At 35.2% G+C, this 12251-nt stretch overlaps 1 pseudogene; it reads right to left on the bottom strand.

Moving 5' to 3' along the window:
- Window positions 1-1258: 1258 nt before the first annotated feature.
- On the bottom strand, window positions 1259-11029 carry LOC113718312 (uncharacterized; annotated as a pseudogene).
- Between the last annotated feature and the right edge of the window lie 1222 nt (window positions 11030-12251).

The raw sequence follows: 12251 nt of genomic DNA, 5'->3' as shown, positions 1-12251 counted from the left end.
ATGGGGGGAACCCCACCGCAACTATAGTACAGGCCAACCACTGTCGTTACCATTGTTAACGCCCTGATTCTGGTGAGCAATCCTAGATCTCACTTGGACCTTCGACTTTTAGATATATTGGGATTTTAAACCAAAAAACTTGGTTGCGGATGGAAAGTTGAGACGAGTCTTTTAGACGTTTTTAACTCAACTCCTGTGAGCACGCCATCTTTCTTTAATATAATTGTCATATGGGCCAATTAGTGTTGAATTCATATCAAATTGTTATGCTCGAACAAATTCCCTTTACTAGGCTAGATGACATTTCATCCCTCACACATGCTGAAGACTGGGAATTAACCAATTATTGCTATTTGATACAGCCTGCTCTACATGTTTTTGAGTGGGAGTATTCGTCAATTTTTCCTCGCATTCAATGGCACAGGGGGTATTCATTGTCCAAGGTGACTTGTCTATGATCGCGAAGAGATGACTTATCATGCTTGGCACTAGAGACATGAAGTTTTTTAACTCCACCTGTGTTGACACAATACATCACACAGCCGGTCCCAAGTCCGGATGAAGGAGGAGGGATTTTTTTCATGCTCTAGAAGGCAGCTCTTAGCGTACGTTCTCAAAATCCTTCTGTGCAGATTATATATGAAAGGTTGGTGAATGCGAGTTTTTTTGTTTCATTCTTCTTGGTAGTGCTGAATTGCTGGTCTTCATTTCATAGTTGATCTGGATTTTAGCATCTATCCCGGGTTATGATCCAATCACCTTTCTTTGATTCTTTTACTTTGCTCTGTTTTACAGCCGCACTTTACTTTTTCAGAGTTTGTATACTTGTTCACATAAATCTGTTGTGTTAGAGCTGTCAATGAACTGTTTTTACTGTAAGTAATCAACATTCACTAGTACGTATTGACAGGAACTTTTAAGCTGGTTCTCTTCTGTTCAGTGATTCACCTGAATTGAGTTAGAATATGTTCTTAAGCTCACTTGCTATTTCTTAAGCTCACTTGCTATTGCAAAGGTAATGAACTTTGTTTTATTCATGCTGATCTTTCATACATGTTTAGGTTATATCGGCAAAATATGATACGAAAAAAAGGTTCCACTACTGATACTTCAGACACAAGTTGTACTATTTGGTGTGGCCAAAATTTGACTGTAGAGTGGCTTTCACATCTTGAATTTCTTTCCCAAATTGGTGTGCTATAGGTAGATTTGCAGCACCATTTTAGTTAGAATAGATGTTTAGAGCAAGTGATGCTGATTACTTTTTAATTTTTCAATTCTTCTATCATAGCTCGCAACAGTTAGCTATATTAGAGCATCCTGATTATATCCAAGTTTAACCACCAGGAGTTTCCAGTTGAGAGCAATTAGTAAGAAAAGAGCTACTCTCTTTTCTGTTTCTGTGGGATGGTCTGTTTACAGGGAAGCTTGAGTTGCTGGAGTTTGCACTATCCATCTTCAAGTAGCTATACATTTTGATTCATCATGGCATTAATTTCTGCAGTAGCAAACCACATCACCATCTTTCTGAGTAACACAGAATGCTCACTTCAGCTTTGCTTGTGGAGATTATCATCACAAGCAAGGTTATCATCATTGACCTCTATTCCCAGTGTTGGACTTAGCATCCTTTTACCAATGCCCTGAGACACAGACGTGGTTTTGAACTAACAAGCATTTGTGGAAGAACTGACACACCAACCACCACACTCATTAGGAATCCCAGAGTGTGGCAGAACCTCAAGCAGCACAGCAAGCTGCAAAAAGGTAGATAGAATTAGCACATGAAACTACAACAGCCAGGAAAAGTAAAGGAATTACATCTCTTTATGTTTGTATTTTAGCTGTTACCTCACAGCATTTCAGATCTACAAGTGAATCTGGAACACCATCTTTAACAGCAGCTGCCACAATGCTAAAACATTTGCCACGGTCTAAGAGAACAGATATTTTGGAACCATTTGGAGTTACTCTCACATCCTTCGTCTGAGTTTCCTCAATTCCTCTTCTATTGTACCCAACTGCAAACTGGAACGTCATGAGTGCTTTGAGTTCTTCATGAAGACATACTATAAACATTTATACAGCATAAAGTGAAAGATCTCTCTCATAGGCATTCATATGCCTACTCCACCACCCCCTTCCCCATGGCCCCAGCATCTTAGAAATTGCAGATGCTCATGCGACAGAATTAATGATCAACCTGCACAAAAATAAACTTCAGGGCATACCTTTACTGGCTGCGCAACTTTGTTCTTTTTATCTTTCAGAAACTGATTGACTAGCTTTGACACGATAGAGTGTACCACCTTCTCATCTAACCTGCAAGTGGCTTGGATAGGGAATATGCGGTGGCACCATCTGCATCAGATGATTAAAGATGCAATTAATAACCAAATGCATCACAACCAAAGATATTCTGAAAAAAGTAAATGTTGAATGAACAGAGAACCAAATAAATGCCAGGTGAAGGAATTGGCTATCACAAAGAAAGTTCTCAAACGTGGACCTCTCTTTGTGTGAGTGCTCTGTGTGAGAATGTACACTTATGGAAGACAATTAGTTTGGGAATACCACTACACTGATTAGTCCTATGTACTATCTCTTCTGTGTCTGTTTCTTCTTCTTTTTTTTTCCTTTTGCCTGCTTTGGGCACTATTTTCTTTATTCTCTCCTTTTACATTCCTCTTTGATCCCAAGAAAGGCTATGGGAGAGTTCTTATCCAGATAACAGTTGAGTATGGCAAAAGAAATAAAACCCATCCGCCCCCCAATCCCCTAACACCAACTTTCTCTCTTTGCCAGAATTTTTTTTCTAGCAAGCAGTTGCTTTGTCATAAGTTTACGATTTTGATGAGGCTCATGCTCCGCTAGGTACACTATCTACTGCTCTCATTTATTGTGAGAAAGAATTACAAATGTATAGCCACACAAACTCTTCTGAGTAATGCATCAGCTATCAGACAACATGCAATTATAGAAACAAAGAAAGCCATAAAATTTCCATAGGTTTCTGTAACATGCTTTTGCTTATCAAGAAGAAGCTTGCAGAAGATAAACTCCTATAGCAAATGAATGTGCTAACTGAAAACTATGCTATAATAGGCTGCAAAAGAGGATAGGTGGAGCCAACTCAGAGGGTGGTTTTCTTGAGATGTAATGTTGAGTCAGTTGTTTATGCATGCTGACAACAAATTTCTCCACCTACAAAGAAACTCACTATCCAATCGAAGAAACAACATTAAAAGGAAAAAATATGTTGACAATCAGGACTTGAATTCTTTGCACAAAATGGAGTCCTAATGATTAGCATTATGTAATTCCCTGGCAAGATATCACTACTAACCTTTGAAAATTAAGCATGATATGGGACTCCGGTAATAAAATGCTACTGCAATAGACTGAGACCAACAAGCAATTTCCTTGATAATCCTAGAATAGCTTAATATGAAAAACAGATATGAAATAGAGTGACTCAAAATGCTGTAAGCTCATATGTTATAATATCAAATCCATTTAAACAAGCACATACTGTCTAAATTTTCCTGCTTTCTCTTTAGATTCATGGCTTTTATCTTTTGTTGAATCTTTGTTTTCCCGTTCTTAATCAAACTATGAACTCCATCTGAAGTTTAGATATACCTAAATGACTAGTGCTTTTGTCAAAACAAAATAAAACTCTCCAAAAATGCAGTACGACAAGCCAGACAGTTGGATCCCGAAAGATAAATTGTTGCCAAACAAGAAGACAAGGTCCTTGGAAACAGCTGATTGGGAGAAGAAAATCAATAATAATTTAAACAGAAATCACCAGCAAAGTCAACTCCTTCACAATAATTTTGTTTTCCGTATATGATGTAATGTATGATCGCCCTTCTACTGGGAATGGAGGTGGTGGGGAGAGAGAGAGAGGTTGGGTGTCCAATGGACAAGATTCTTTGCCTTAAAAAAATGAAAAATTAGAGACTTCATCTAGCCTCATCAATCAGGGTTTGGTAGGGGAAAAAGGCAGATTTAGAATGCTGCAACCATTTTTTGGTTACCTGCTGCCTAACTTCATTGCAATGATGCATTTGTATCCTCCAAGCACCTCAGTCTAAACAATTTCAGCCAGCAATATCAGAGAGTAAGTCTAATACAACAGCAAGTAATTTTGAAAGCAAAACACCATACTCTATGCTGAAATTAATCTGGGAATATTGCAAGTAAAAGAAGAAATAAGAAAAATGTGCATTTGAAGCAACCCTTGAAAACTGCATCTGCGACTTTCCCCTATGATATATTATTTATCTTTTATTTTAAAGCTTCTTAAGACAGTAGATTTGACACTGCAACAACAATATACCAGAAATTGTTGTGAACTTCTTGTATGTTGGTTTACTACCATAATCTTCTAGCAATATCTCCACTATGTTATTTCTTTTACATTTTTACCACATGTTCACTCGGTTCTCTTGCTATCAAATAAGCACTTTTTGTCGAACAATATAACCATGTTACAACAAACGCCATACCAATTAGAAGACATCAATTAACATAGAGGTAAAAGATCAAACATAAGAAGGATTTGTTCAAATATGCCCCAAAATCAAAATATATGTAACAACTATTTAAAACAAATATTGTAATGCATGTGTTACAATCTCTTGCTAATAAAACAGGCTTTAAGTACAGAGATCTGGATAAAGCTAAGAACATTCAAGGTAAGAAGTAAGAATCTTACTGTGCTGACTTTAGACTCCCACTTTCCTGCAATGGAATGATGTTTTGCACAATATCAACAATGGCAGGGTCCTCCCCCTTAGGAAATACGAAGAGGAGTAAAGAGCTCCTGGTTAACTAGACTAGCAAAAGTGTATTACTTGTTTCAGTGTCACTTATATTATCTCTAACTGAATCTGGAAGGAGCGAGTAAGAGTTTTCTGTGCATTTACCTGACATAACAGGTTGTGGACAGTTATTTCAGAAGACGTAAAAGCAAAAGAGTTAGAATTACTATAGTCATTGTAAAGTTTGAGAAATTTTGCACTAAAATGCTTATGGACGACAAATGTGCTTTCAAATATTTGTACTTTATATGATATGAAAGTGGGATGTGAGGATCCTATAGGAATTTCGCCCTTTTGTCCTTGTTCCTTTTACTCTTTTATCCATAAAACCTTATATTATTTCTCATGTTACGAAAGCAGAGAGAACTTGATGCATCCAAATCCAGGAAAAAACTTTTCAAACATCTTTTTTGTACTTAAAGAAACAGCAAGGAAGACTACAGAAGTTTCTCATACCAATGTCAGTACGCTGAAGGAATTGTTAGACTTGCTATTTATTATCCAGAAGATTGCATTTCTGTCTACTAAAAAAAGATGGCAGGTTTTATTTTCTAATAATGCATTTCAATGGTGCCTAACATCAGTGAAGGTCATTTCATTGGATATTTCTGTTAACTGTTGAGACCCAGAGGCATGAACTTTCCAATGCCTTCAGTGAAGGTCATTTCATTGGGCATTTCTATTTATAATGACAGTTTAGGACCCAGAGTTATGAACTTTCCAAATTGAAAATTCTGAAGATGTTTACTTTGTTGCTTGACATTGAATTAGAATAAGAGGACTCAATTTCTGTTTTTTTGTGTTATTTGGCATCTCATTCTCAAAAATGGTGATTATGAGGTCAATAGCAGGACGATCTTATTGTTTTCAGTTTATCTTAATTTTTTCCATCATTAATTTTCTTGGATAATGAGTCACTTTCAATTTTTAATAAGCATAAATTGAGTTATGCTTTTGGTTGAATAGAGAAAAAATCAAGCATGAGCTCATTGTTGCTGCCTCAGAATACTACATGGTTGGTTGACCAAATAGAAGTAACTATTTGTAATTGTCAATGGCTATGGAAATTATTAGTAACATAGAGGTGAAAAGCAAACAATCTCCCTGATGCACTTCTATGCATAGTATTACCACTAAATGAATACAAGAGGAGTTACCATTTGTTACAGCAATGAAAAATTTTATACAGCCTGATGTTGAGTAGTTGCAGTCCTTGCAATACTTCTAAGAAGTTTGGATTACGTCAAAACAGTCATATTCTTTTCTTGAACACTAACTTTTCATGCATGTTTAACTTCCAGAATAACTTTAAGTTGCAAAAAGACAGAGAAAGAGAGAATGATTTATAATATTTCAAAAAGACTTGTGGGCAGTGGAAATCCATGGTACCGATTTGTTATGCAAAAGATGCAAAACAGCAAGAGTAGACAATGTGAAAAAGCAAAGAATGATAGATTGTTCTGCTCCAGTTCTCAGACCATACAACAATATGGGGCTGTTGAAAGAAAGAATAGACAATGGAAATAACACAATTTTTTCTACGACTTTTTTAGGGTACATTCTGTTCATTCATTCATTAGTTTTTGGGATGGAAGTTCCATTTCATCTTTTCTCTACCTGCTAATAATTTTAATTGTGCCTTGAACTCTACTCTTGTAGTAAGAAGCCAAAACCTTCACAGATACATACCTTTCACATAAACCATTTATAGCAAACTGGGTACACAGAAAATTTTTGCTAAAGGCCCAGTGGGGGGGGAGGAATGACATTGTTACTGTTGCCAAGTTTCTCCTCCGTACTTACACATATTCTCCTCTTCTTAGCTGACATATTCACATCCAAACTTTCAGAACCTTCAGCATTAGAATACTCAAAGATCTGACATACTGCAAAGCATATTTAATCGTACAACTAGTCAACATCTCACAGAACATAAACGCGACTTCAATTAACTTATTTAGTTTTACATACACAACAAGGTATGTAAGAAAATGCACTGCAATTACAGGTAACAAGACACCAAGCTGATTTCTACACTTTACACCCTTTAGATGCAAGCAGGTTTCCCATTGAGATAGTTCAGATATATGAAATTGGATGAATCAAGCAGATCATCTAAAAAAAAAAAAAGATGGTGAAAAATATCATGCATGCTGATTCTGTACAAGTTCAGGAGCATGAGTATATAAAAGCCATAGGCTATTGTCTTCAAGAATTACATTTCATTAAACTGCAATTTCTCTGCTAATAATCATATCAAACAATTATGTCAGAAATGCTCCCAAACTCGAGTATTCTGCCCCTAGACCATCTGTTGTACAATCAATTTCTGATCATCCTCGTGCTAATTGTCACTCTTTTAACCAAGATTTCATAAACTAATACGGCTATCAAGATAGAACCGGGTTAGCAAAAAAGTTGTAGAAAGAAGCATTCTTCTAAGATCAAAAGTGCTAAAAGTCAATCAAATTTTGTAAAAAATTAATGAAAAGAAAAGGTAAAGAAAGACGATAGATCACCACCAGCTAGCCAGACTCACTTCATTTCTCCACCAGTTTCCATGAGAAAACAGTTTACATAGAATAGGCAGCAAGAAAAGATTATCTATACTTGACACATAATTCTCTTATCTCTGTAGGAGGATTCAGAGTGACTCTCATCTTTAAAAGTCAATAGTTCAATTGGTTGCAGATATTTCTGTTCTCATGGAATTCTTCAGGTTTCAATCAGCAATCAGGATATAAAAGTCTTCTATACTTGCAACTGATGGAAGTAGAAGAATACAGATAGTTATTGATGCATATGAAAATAACATGAGTCTTGGAGAATATGCAAGGTTGTCCACTGTAGGAGTGATGTATCAGATCTCTACATTGGCAGTTTGAAAAGGAGAACTGGTACAAAATAGTAACCCCATGGACGCAACAGTCTCTAAATTTCTTCTTCCCTTCTTCTGTTCTAATTTTCTACACAATTGTATCCTAGAGCTCTATTTAGTACACAAATTCAGCAACTCACTGTTCCAACAACATAGAGCATGCTTCAAGCTTAAGACCCATGCCCAGATAACAAAGCACTTCCCCAGCTTTTGAAATCCATTAGAAGTACACTAAAATAGCTTCTGACTTACACAGGCAGCTGATCAGTAAAAATGTCCTGAACTCTTTTAACTGATAGTCTTAAAAGCTGCAAGCTCATTGATACAAAATTTGAAAACAAGCTTTTAACACTGAATGTTATTTGACAGTGGGGAAGATAGGTTGAACTCTTACTTTCTCATTGGTGTATACCCAAGGACAGGAAAAGAAACACTACCACTTGCAATGGAAGATGAGAGTAAAAAGTCAGGAAGAAAGCCACATATGACACAAAGGTTTAGGACATCACTTCCAAGATGCATAAAAAATTCACCAATGAATAACTTAAATAACTCCTTCATGGATGGCCTAACAAACCTGGGTCTGTGGGTGTGATAGTACATGCAATATGCACCAGGCTTCAGCTCAGCCCTGGGGACCAGAATATCTTATGACAGGAAATTGAGCTGACGAATCCCAACATTTCAATTACCCTTCCATCAATGTCAATGAATAAGCCTATGGTCTCAAACAACAGGCGAAGTGTCCTCCACTGTCAGTTTACCCAATACCCATAACACATAAAATACCCATAAGCTGCTAAAGCACCACAAATTTTAAGTCTACTGAAATATGTAGAATTTAAACTTTTAAAAAATAACTCGAGATCCCGAAAAGATTACCCATTCTTCAAAGTGGGTAAATTGGATCTTCAGCCAAGTTCCCAAGAATATTTAAATTTACTCTTCCCTTAAACTCGTCATTGGTTGCATCAGTCGTGAATATTGATGGCATTCATAAAAAAAGAATGGAACGCATAATGTATCAGTATATCAACATCAGTTTGAAGCCCTGAGAAAACATTCAGCACACACAGCTTTTATAAAAACTCCATGAAGTCAAAACAATAGAATCTTGGAAGCACCAGATGCACACCTCCCCATTCTCCAAGTTGGTTCATTATTTGTCTTCCTTTTGCAACAAGAGAGGTCCAAAAAATAAAAATGATACAAGCTTTGGAGAGGACTTCAAATATAACTGAAACTCATTCATTTCTTTCACATAGTGATAAGCCTCAGCAATACTTGGCTTTTGGTGTAAATATATCCAAAAACAATACCAAACAAGTTGTCTGCCACAAATTTTAAGCTAACTCTAAATTGTCCACTTATTATTTGGGCTCCAGAAGACTGCAACATCTCATGCCTATACAAGTCCCTTTAGGTATGAATAAAAGACAATTATCTAAAGCTGCTTCAATGAAGAATGCCTTTTTAATGTTAAAAGCAAACTGAAGCTTATATATCTATTTCTTGAGAACTCAAAATAGATGATTCGCAATCAGCTATATATTTCATGCATATAATAGCTGATGTCTCGAATGCCTAACAAAATTGGACTAGTGGTCTTCTCCTTCCAGAAATATGATCACTTAAGACCATGTCATTCTTTAGAGATATATAACCATACACTTATTAAATTCCTTTTATATTTAAAAAATTTTTCTTACGGCAGAAAATATTGCATATCTTCTATCTATTGCTTCTGATTTATTTTCAAAGGAAATGCAAATGTTCCGTATTAGTAAGGTGAATTTGTGCCTAACCTGTATGAGTTATGTGCTCAAGCTTAAGCTAAGGTTACTATGTATCCATAAGCCTCTTCAAATTCTAGGAAATTGGTACTCATATATATATATATATATACTGGAAAGCTGTGAGTGATAAAGAATTTAACCAGCGATGCATTTTGGATGTCGAATCATGTCATATACTCAAGAAGGCACAGCAGATTTAAGCAGTCACTTGATTGAACCAAGTGAGAAATGACAGAGTGTAAGCAAAAGAAGTTGAATAAGACTTGTAAACAAGGACTAAACCATACTAATCTGTGACCTAAAAATGCACCAGCAACAAATAAATGGATGAAGTGGAAGATCATATGCAAAAAAAATTGAAACCAGCTACCAGACTCATATGTTAATAACCTATTGGCAGGATAATTGACATCTTATCCTTCTGTTTGTCTGCAAACTGAAATCTTAATCAAGTTTAGAACCCAAAAATCATAAACGTTTTTCCTAGACTAAGTTCAACAGATGGAAATAGAGTTGCGTGCATAATTTTGCCATTATTCTCGCAAATGCAGACCATTAGCATTACTCTTCATTTCCAAAAATTTATCATGTTTAAAACGGTAAACAACTTTAGTTTGTTTGTTTTTCTCCCCTCAATACCTAATGCATTTGAACAACACAACATGCCTGTCCCTATCTTCTGCATAGCTCACCCAGTTCTCCAAACTTCATCAGTTTTATCAATTAGTCGCCATCCATTCGCCATTTACTTATGCTTAATCATTCAAACATCTCTTTCTTTAGAAACCAATTCCATAACAATGCAACTCTTCATCTTAAACCAAAACAATTACATCACCGAACACATTGTACCAGTAATTCAAGTCCGCTACAGTTATTCACTTACAAAAACCCCAAGTTCCCAACCTTGCCCAAAATTTAAGAATCCCATAAAACCAAGTTCACTAAACCAAGTTAACCGTCCTGATTCTCAAGTCAGCATGAATTTTCTTTATATCTAAAATTTCCTTATTTTGACATTATTCCAGAGAACTGACAAGAGACAAAACCAGCAGAATTCATTACCTTATTCAAGAATTGACATGGCTTCTTTTTTTGCACTCTTCTCCCTCTCTACATAACAAAGGAAGCATTTTTATCAATCAACACACTGCCCAGACTATCCCAAACAGTCAAATTGAAAATTTTCAAAACCCAGATGCAAATTACATATATAAATGCCAATAAAGTACAAAAATAACAAAAAAAAAAAAAAGAACATAACTTTCTGGACAGAAGAGATGGGATGAGAGGCCTTACTGATGGGGCAGGTGATGAGGAATCCGGAGTGGAAATGACTGTGGAGAGAAGAACAGGCGTTGTAGTCAAAACGAGGAATGGTGATCACAACAGAGTGCTGCTCCCAGGGCTTCAGCTCATGCTTGGTTTTCAGTTCCACTTTCAGTGCTTCTTCTTCCAATTCTTTTGCTTTTTCTTCTGTTTTTGCTGTCCCACGTTTCATTTCCAGTATTATTGAGTTGATGGATTGCAATTTGTATAGCAAATGAGATTTATATTTATATTTCGCCCCCTCTTTTGTATGGCAAATGAGGTTTTATACCCTAGTTCTTCCACTTTACTAATAAAATGTGATTTATCCTAAATGATTTAGACCCTCTTTGATAACCCAATTCAGTATTTAAACTTAATGGGTTCAGATTTGAATATCTTCAGACGCATTGATAATCAAAAATAGAATGTTTAAATTAATTAAGTGGCATTGAATTTCTTAGGCAAAACTTGCTCTCAAAATGAAATATTAAATATGAAGTTTGAAACCATTAAATTATGGAATTGTTAAGTATTAAATGTGATACATTTGAGTGTATATCATATTAAGTGATAAATGAATAACTTATCACTTATTTTTTGGAACAAGTTTTGCCTAGAAAATCGGTGTCATTTTATTTTTTGAAGCATATTTTGTCTATAAAATACAGTGTCTTTAATTAATTCAGATATGTAATTTTTTGTTATCAAATGCATTTAAATATGTTAATATCTGAATTCATTAACTTTAAATGTTGAATTGAGTTAAAACAGGGCTTAATACTTAACAATTCAACAACTTAACTGAATGGAATTCAGATTTCAGACTTCAATTTTCAAACTTTAATTTTATCAAACACATCCTCCTATTACCCAAATTCTACCAAACAAAATTTTTCTACATATTACCACCTTCACAATTCACAAAGTCATTTTAACAATTGAATCTATTAACTGATGTCAGTTGGTTTGGCTCATTGTGTGATATCAAAGGTGAAAAAAATCACATGTGTGAACAAAAATAAAACCAAAAACAAGGTGTAGATTTTTCATTTGGAAAAAGGGAAATTGTAGTTTTAGTCTCCAATTTTTAACATACACACTGAAATAATCTCTAATGTTCTGATCAAAATAAATTTGGTTCTCAAAGTTTTTGGTAGTAGGTACATTCAACAATGGCGAAAACTCAACAATGACTAACGGTCAAAATTTAATTACTGTTATTTAACAATTTTGACTTTATACTTTTGGAACCTAATTTTTGAAATTTTAACCATTTTAGTTGCTTAAATTTTCAATAGTGATATCGAGGGTATTAGGATAAAATAAGATGCAAATTACAACGCAATTGTCTTAAATTGGTACTAGCAATTCTAATTAAACTTTTTTATTTTTTACTCCATTTATTCATGCCACTAATGTCTCGTATACTTCTTCCCT

This window comes from Coffea arabica, chromosome 11e, assembly GCF_036785885.1.
Source record: "Coffea arabica cultivar ET-39 chromosome 11e, Coffea Arabica ET-39 HiFi, whole genome shotgun sequence".
Taxonomy (NCBI): Eukaryota; Viridiplantae; Streptophyta; class Magnoliopsida; order Gentianales; family Rubiaceae; genus Coffea; species Coffea arabica.
This window is presented reverse-complemented; position numbering and strand designations above follow the sequence as displayed.